The sequence below is a fragment of the Chiloscyllium plagiosum genome, unplaced genomic scaffold (genome assembly GCF_037043375.1).
Source record: "Chiloscyllium plagiosum isolate Xiang-an unplaced genomic scaffold, Cpla_swu_hap1 HiC_scaffold_14, whole genome shotgun sequence".
NCBI classification, from domain to species: domain Eukaryota; kingdom Metazoa; phylum Chordata; class Chondrichthyes; order Orectolobiformes; family Hemiscylliidae; genus Chiloscyllium; species Chiloscyllium plagiosum.
Window position 1 is genome coordinate 102,163,005 of NW_028270152.1, and position 8,894 is coordinate 102,171,898.

Here is an 8,894-nt window from a genome sequence, read left to right on the forward strand (position 1 = left end):
CACTTTTCGACTCTGATGTCCAGCTTCTTTGGTCGTCACTCTCACCTTTGAGTAGATTAAACCAAGAATAATTTTGTTGATCAAAGTGCAATAGGAACCAATTCATGAAATTCAGATATCTCACATTTACCTTAACTATGTGAAGGCTAAGACATTCCTAAATTATTGTCAGTAATTGAAACTGTGCTGACAAACTTGTGCAGTATCGGTGCCTCACCTTTAGGTGTTCCCAGATATCGCGCAGCTGCATTATTTTGTTTCACACTCAGCTATATGTTGTTCTCACTTGTTTCTTTGTGAAAGATTACAAAATTAACTTCGATGAATGAAGTTATGATTTCTTTAATAAATGTTGGGAGAACAAATGTCAGTATTTCAAGTGCTGATAAAGTAAAATAAACTGATAATCAGTAAAAAGGGTTTAAGATGGATATGGAACAAATGCTGGCAAATGGGATTGGATTAATTTTGGATATCTGGTCAGCATGGGCAAGTTGGAATGAAGGGTCTGATTTTGTGTTGTACAACTGTGACTTCATTCTCTCAATTATTCCAGAAGTTAAATACTTCGAGGAGGAAAAGGAGAATTTATGCAGAGAATGCACTTGGAATGATGATTGAGGTATATCAAACTCACATTATTTCATGACCTTTTCCTCTGGGTTCTTCAATGAACAAACTTGTTTTGTTATCTGAATAACGATGTATCATGTGATTTGTTTTGCACAAAATATTTTGTTCGGATCTAGTGAACTATTAAGAAGTGATCATTTTTAAAATTTAGGCAGCTTGATTGTTATGCAAGAAAATGTTAGCGTTTTACTCTAACCGAATCAGTGCTCTATAAAAGATAACAAGCTTTTCATATTTTCTGGGCACTGAACATATGGAAATCAATTCTGAAGGAAAAAATCCTCATCGGTAATGGAGTAATTGCTTCTAGTCACTCTTCAGTTTATAGAGGCTCGGAAAGAAATGAGTTGGCCAAAGTTAACAACATCATTTGAATGGAGTATGCTCATTGGGGAAACTTGCAGGATCTGTAGAAGGAACACGTGTTTCAGAGTGGATGCGATAAACTTGAACATTGCTGTTTTTTCACAGAGCTTGGGACCCGACTGGAGCAGCAATGAAGCTCATATTGTTTTTTTTTTAAATTTCAGAGCTTGCCAAATTTTTTCTGGTAAATACAGGTGACTTTATCAAAGCACATTTCACACTCCCCAGCTAGGAATTTGGTCCCAATTCTGTCAGTCCATCCGTTCCTATGGATAACAGGTATTTTAAATGTGAGCACTCCATTTAACTGTTTGAATTGAATACTTCGTTGGTTAAGTCCTCTTGGATTCTTAATTTCAAATTACTCAAATGTGATTTTTTTGTCCCCCTTGAATTTGCCAAGCACTGGGCAGTTCTGGAATTTTCCAAATATTTACAATAGATGCATTTACACTATTGAAGGCAACCTGGCAGATTTGAATACCATTCGGGTAGTCAACAACAATACATAAGTAACTTTATGAATTGCTTACTGTACACCAACAACGCAAGCCAAGTATTAGTGAAACCACAGATTGTTTCCCAAGGATTCCCAAATCTAAACAGTGCATTCCAGATATGCTCACGATCACCATCTGGGAGCAGTCTCCAAAAGCGCTCCCAGAATTTAGAAAGCACATATACTGCCCTCCAAAGCTAAATCTGCTGTCACAGACTTCACTCGTATTGCATACAATGACTTTTATTGTCCAGTTCTTTAACGTGACAAATGATTTTACAAACAATTTATAAAATACTTTAAATCCTGAGGAAACGTGATGTCAGCCCTTTGTAGAATGAATGGAAAGTGTGATGTTTGCTTGGCCTTAGGCTCTATGTATCAGACTGAACTGAACCTTCAGCAAGATGTGGGATGTTTCCCACAAACTTTGTTTAAAAAAGCAAAGCTCATGCGCTGAGATTTAAATGTTCAATCAGGTTTAACAAAAACCCTTTGACTTCAGCTCCTTTAAAGAGACATGCTCTTGGCCTTCACTTTTGTGACGTGATCATTCTTTGATAAAGGTGGCTGTCTGCAACACTGCAGGATGTTGTGCTGAAGTGCCTCATTGGGTGGATGAGCTTTATTACTGGTGTAACTTGGCTAATTTTGAGATGGAATGTTACTTTGAGTTAAATCTTGTTTTTAAACTGAGGCGTGCTTGTGTAACTCAAGTGTGGAAACTATGCTCATGTTTGCAATGAACCTATCACTTTTGGAGATTACTATTTTTCCGATCTGTTTTGTCAATAAAGTTCACTATAGAAAGCACAGTGCTGGAGAACCGCAGGTCCAGCAGCATCTCTGAGGGGAATTAAACATTGTAAGTTCCAATTCCAGTGACATTTTGTCCGTTCAGGCGAAGAGTCAGTGAACTTGAAATGTAACATTTTTTTCTCTTCACGGATGCCCTCAGAACTGCTGAGTTTCTCCAGGACTTTGTTTCTGGGGTTCAGATCTCCAGCACCTGCAGTCTATTGGTTTGTTATCGATCCTATGGTTTGACTTGGGGAGCGAGAGGTAGCAACTATGATCAACGAGGATAAAACTCCCCAACCATGAAAAAACACATAGTTCTTTATACTTTGCCAAACACGACTGTAAATAAGAAATGCAATTAAGCTTAGTGCAAGATGGTATACCACCTGCCTTGTCTCAAATTTGCTGCTCATCTTTGAGGACTAATCTGTCAGAATTGTGTTTGCTCCCTTCCTTTGAGATCATAGTCCACAAATGTCCCAGTTCCAATTCCTGGGCCGGGCCCGGTAACCACATTGCAGTGGGGTGGGGAGCTTTGTGTCAGCCTGACGTTTTTGTTAAGAGCAATATTGCGGGTTGAAGCTGACGGTTTTGACTAATATTGTGTCAACAAACTTGGAGGATATCCTTCCGAACGTATTGATTAACTGGACTGAGCCTGTTTACATGCAGCCCTGTTGGGAGTGCTGTAATATTCTAAGTTAAGAATCACACAACACCAGGTTATAGTCCATCAGGTTTATTTGGAAGCAGACTAGCTTTCGGAGCGCCGCTCCTTCATCAGGTGATTGTGGAGGGCACAATTCTAAGGCACAGAATTTATAGCAAACTTTTGTAGTGTGATGTAACTGAAATTATCCAATGAAAAATACCTTGATTGTCTGTTCAGTCTTTCATCTGTTCGAATACCATGATAGTTTCACTTCTTTTATGTGTAAAAATTGCTTATTTCGCAAAGGTTTGGTCACCGGACATAATATTCTCCATCTGTAGTCTTATGTCAAAAGTTCTCAATATTTTGTGAAATTAAAAATGTGTTGATTTATACAGATATCTTCTACTCTTCACTATCTCTGAGTGAATAATCTGTAATGTCTCCTACCCAACCACGTTGTGGGAGCACCTTCACCATACGAACTACAGCAGTACAAGGAAGTCAAACATCACCTTCTCAATAGGGAACAGAGCTTTGGCCTTGATCACTGGTATCTGTAGAAGGAGAAATACACATCATGTTTCAGGGAGTGCAGTATGATTTATAGGGAATGAAAATGGTGCAGAATTTGACTGTTAAAAATGGAAGGAAAATCCACTAACTTATTGGAAAAAAGAACTCTTCACTGTCAAAGATATTGTGGAAAAAATAACCTGATAATGGAGCATATGGTCAGGAGCCAGGCAGCAGTGGACAATCCATTTACAAAGAGGTCTGTGAACGTAATAGTAAAATACTACACATAGCAAAAATACACACGAGAGACTGAAAAAGCTAAATAACAAACAAGTGGACATCAAGGAGCCCAGAGATGAATCAGAGCAATGTTCACTTTTATGATCCCACAGTCAGAGATGTCTAGCACAGAAACAGACTCTTCAGTCCAACCCATCTATGCCAACCAGATATTCTAACCTAATGTATTCCCATTTTCCAGCACTTGGCCAACATCCCTCTGAACCCTTCCTATTCAAATGCCTTTGAAATGTTACAATTTTAGTTGCCCCTTCGGCTCCTTTTGAATTCTCTCCCCACCCCTCACCCCCTTCCCCCGCCACCACCACCCTAAACCTATATCCTCTAGTTCTGGGCTCTAACAACCCTTGTCTATTTACGCTATCCATGTCCCTCACGATTTTTATAAGCCTCTTTAACATCACACCTCAGCCTATGACACTGCAAGGAAAATGGCCCCAGCCTGTTATGCCTCTCCCTGCAACTCAAATCCTCCAACGCTGGCAACATCCTTGAAAATCAATTCTCAAACCTTTCAAGTTTCAGTGCCTCCTTCTGATCGGAGGGAGACCAGAACTGCACACAATATTCCAAAAGTGACCGAACCAATGCCCTGTCCAGCTCCTTTACTCAATGCTCTGACCAAGAAAGGGAAGCATACGAAATGCCTTCTTCACTGTCCTATCGACCTGCGACTCTACTTTCAAGGAACTATGAACCTGCATTCCAAGGTCACTTTGTTCAGCAAGACTCTCCAAGACCTTACAATTCAGTGTGTGAGTCCTGCTCTGATTTTCTTTTCTAAAATGCAGCACCTCACATTTATCTAAATTAAACCCAATCTGCCACTCCCTATCCCATTGTTCCATCCGGTCAATATCCCATGGTACTCTGAGATAACCTTCATCACTGTGCACAATACCTCCAATTTTGGTGTCACCTGCAAACTTACTAACTGTACCGCCTCTATTCACATCCAAATCATTTAAATGAATGACCAAACAAATCCAGAAAAGAAATCCATTTCTCTGGGTGTGAATATGCTCTGTGTAAATCCTGCCCTTTGACTCTCTACCAGAGAAGGCTGAACCTTGCCCCCTACAAAGCTGGCGGCTGCACGTGTCCAGTGAATCGTAGCCCCGAATAAAGATGGTGGTGCTTACTCGAGTCAATCGCTGGATGAGGCATTTTCCCGTTTACTGCAAAAACGGGACTAAGTTTCAAATTTGCATTTTCCGATGTGCATCCAACGTCTATAAACCCTCTCAACCCATACCAACACCATTTCCCTCCCGCTTCCTGCTGTTTATTTCTATCTTTGCCAACAGCTCTCCGTCCACACATCCCGAACCGACTGCGAGGATGATCACGTGGTATAGTCTAGTCCCGCCCCTCATTCACCCTGATTGGTCAGAGGACCAACTGCCCCGCCAGGTCCTCCAGCACTGTCCCTGCCTTTCCATTGGTCCGCCGCTGACATGAATCACACGGGGCCCATTGTTGGCTGGAGCATACGGATTGCTTCGTGGCTTTTGTTGCTGTTCATGAGTTACAAGAGTTAAAAATGACACATCAGCATCTCAAAACCACATGATGAAGAAGCAGCAAACATAGTGCTTCCAAATAATCCTGTTGACCAATAGCCTGGTGTTCTCTGAATTTTACTTTTGTCCATCCCAATCCAACACCAACACCTCCAAGTCACGAATGAGGGAGGGATGTATAACATAAGAAATAGGAACAGGAGAAGGCCGTCCTGCCCTTCGAGCCTGCTCTGCCATTCAATAAGGTCATGGCTGATCATTTCATGGACACAACCATTTACCCACGTTCTCACCGTATTCCTTAATTAATTACGTTTTTAAAAAATCTAACCTAGCTTTAAAAACGTTTTCTGAACTAGCATCAACTACTTCCCTAGGCAATGAATTCCATAGAGGTCAAGAAGTTCATTCTCAATTCAGTCTTAAATTTGCTGCCTCTAGTCTTGCGGTGATGCCCTCTTGTCCTAGCTTCACCTGCCAGTGGAAACACCCTCTCTACTTATATTTTATCCATTCCATTCATTATTTTATATGTTTCCATTCTTCTGAATTCCAATAAACATAATCCCAATCTATTCAGTCTCTGTTAAGTGAACCCCCTCAACTCCGGAATCAACCTGGTTAACCTCCTCTCCACTCCCTCTCGTGCCAGTACATCCTTTCTCAACTAAGGAGATAAAAACTACATTCAGTACTCCAGGTGTGGCCTCACCAGCACCCAATACAGCTGGAACATAACCTCTGCTTTTAAATACAATCCCTTCAGCAATGCAGGACAAAATTCCATTTGCTTTCAGAACTGATTGTTGTACCTGGTGACCAACCTTCATGTAGAAGGATGCTCAGGTCCCTCTGCAGAGCAAATGATGCAACCTTTTAACATTCAAGTATATTTTTTTAAAATGTTACTATAACCAAAGAGTATAAACTTTATATTTACAAACATTCTATTTCATTTGACAAACCATTACCCACTCACTCAATGTATCTATGTTCCACTGCAAAGTTTCACAGTCCTACACTCACTTTGTTCCGCTAATCATCTTAGTGTCACATGCAAACTTTGACACACTACATTTGATTCCAACTCCAAATCATCTGTATCAATTGTAAATACTTGCAGTCCCAACACCGATCCCTGAGGCACACTACTTCTCAATAATACTTATTTATCCCCACACTTTGCTTCCTATTAGTCAACCAATCTTCTACTCCTTACACCATGCACTCTTATATTATGCAACAGCTTCTTACACAGCACCTTGTTGATGGTATTTTGGAAATCCAGCTACACCACATCCACTGAGTCCCCGTTGTCCATCTGGCTTGACATGTCATCATAGAATTCCAAAAAATTGGTCAAGCATGACCTGCCTTTCATGAACCCATGCTGTGTCTGTACAATGGGACAATTTTTATCGAGATTCCCTGCTATTTCTTCCTTGATAATAGACCCAAGCATCTTTCCCACTACAGAGAATAAACTAACTGATATATAATTCCCCACTTTTTGTCCAACTCCTTTTTAAAACAGTGGTATCACTTTTGCTGTTTTCCAATCTGCTGGGACTGCCACAGAGGCCAATGAATTGTGGAATATTACTGCCAGTGCATTTGCTATTTTTCCTGGCATCTCTTTTAGTACCCTGGGATGCATTGCATCAAGGTCAGGAGACTTCTCTATCGTTCGCTCAATTACCTCCAAACAGTCTAAAACTAGCTGTTCCGTCATAACAATAGTTTCCAAATCCTCACCTACCTTTGTCTCTTTTCTAGTTACTGGAAAGATATCAGTATCCTCCACTGTGATATCCCATATCTAAATGCTTCTTTTCATTTCCAAAGGACCAACATTTACTTTAGCCATTCTTTTCTCGTTATATATGTTTATATAAACATTTGCTCTCTGTCTTTATAGTCTGTGCTAGTTTATTTTTTCTCATGTTCGATATTACTTTTCTTTATAGCTCTTTTGTGGCTTTCGGTTGACCTTTAACGTTTTCCCTATTCTAGTTTCATGCTGTTTTTGGCCACTTTGTACGCCTTCTCTTTCAATTTGATTTTCCAGAACGGTAACACAATTCTCCAAGCATTTCCCATACTCTTTCTTCTTGCTACGGCACTCTCGACCTGCTTCTCTGTTTTTCATGAGGCGGATTTCACGTTTACGAGTGGTTTCTTCAGCATTCTGGGGCTGGCTTTGGAGGACTGGTGAAGATGCCCTGGCCAACAGTGGAGTTAGGAGTTGTACGGATCTGATAGGTTCGGACATCTCCAGCAGCACCTTGTACAAGCACCTGGCTGCCAGGCACAAAGATTTGCTGTCCATCAGGGCTCTGTGCATACTGTATAATGGCTGCTCCAACCTTGGCTGTAGCTGCGTTGGTCATTGTTAGTGTCTGAAGTCCTTGCACTTCATCTGTAGCATTGTTCGCCAGCTGAATTGCTCCCCCCTGTGTCATAGCAATGTATTGTCCGCTGCTAGTCTGATAGATGGGTGTCTGCATCTTCATTGTAGTAATGGTTGAGACAGATTCTTCTTCTGATTTCTCTTCATCGGTTTCTTGGCACACTGGTGGGATCAGAAGAAATTTCATTCAGGATTTTTCTGTATGAACGCCGACTCGATAGAATTCCTCTACGTTTCTGAGAGTCAGTCATGCTATCCACAGATTCCTGGGAGTCTTCATTTTCAAGTATAGTAGAAATCTGAACAGTCTGAAATTGGGGGGACTGTATGACTGAGGATTGAGCTGCTTGGATAACTCCTTGGACTTGAACAGCCTGCCCATTCGGCAATTGCACCAAAGTTGGACTTGTTGTTGATTGGATCCGAGGCATGGTTACCTGCATGGTCACATTATATATTAATGATCTGGATGAAGGGACTGGAGGCATTCTATCGAAGTTTGCTGATGATACGAAGTTAGGTGGACAGGCAGGTAGTACTGAGGAAGTGGGGAGGCTGCAGAAGGATCTAGACATTTTGGGAAAGTTGTCTAGGAAATGGCTGATGGAATTCAATGTGAGCAAACGCGAGGTATTGCACTTTGGAAAAAAGAATACAAGCATGGACTACTTTCTAAACGTTGAGAAAATTCATAAAGCCAAAGTATAAATGGATCTGCGAGTGCTAGTCGAGGATTCTCTAAAGGTAAACATGCAGGTTGAATCCGTGATTAAGAAAGCGAATGCGATGTTGTCACTTATCTCAAGACGGTTGGAATATAAAAGCACCGATGTGCTACTGAGACTTTAAAAAGCTCTGGTTCGGCCCCATTTGGAGTACTGTGTCCAGTTTTGGTCCACACACCTCAGGAAGGATATACTGGCACTGGAGCGTGTCCAGCAGAGATTCACACGGATGATCCCTGGAATGTTAGGTCTAACATACGAGGAATGACTGAGGATCCTTTGATTGTATTCATTGGAGTTTGGAAGGTTAAGGAGAGATCTAATAGGCACTTACAAGATAATACATGGCTTGGAAAGGGTGGACTCTAGGAAATTGTTTCCATTAGGTGAAGAGACTAGGACCGGTGGGCACAGACTTAGAATTGGAGGGTATCAATTCAGAACAGAAATGCAGAATCATTTCTTC

The 8,894-nt window shown here is 41.1% G+C and overlaps 1 pseudogene; it reads right to left on the minus strand.

Annotated features, from left to right (window-relative positions):
• Positions 1-7,244: 7,244 nt before the first annotated feature.
• On the minus strand, positions 7,245-8,191 carry LOC148148076 (cyclic AMP-responsive element-binding protein 1 pseudogene; annotated as a pseudogene).
• Between the last annotated feature and the right edge of the window lie 703 nt (positions 8,192-8,894).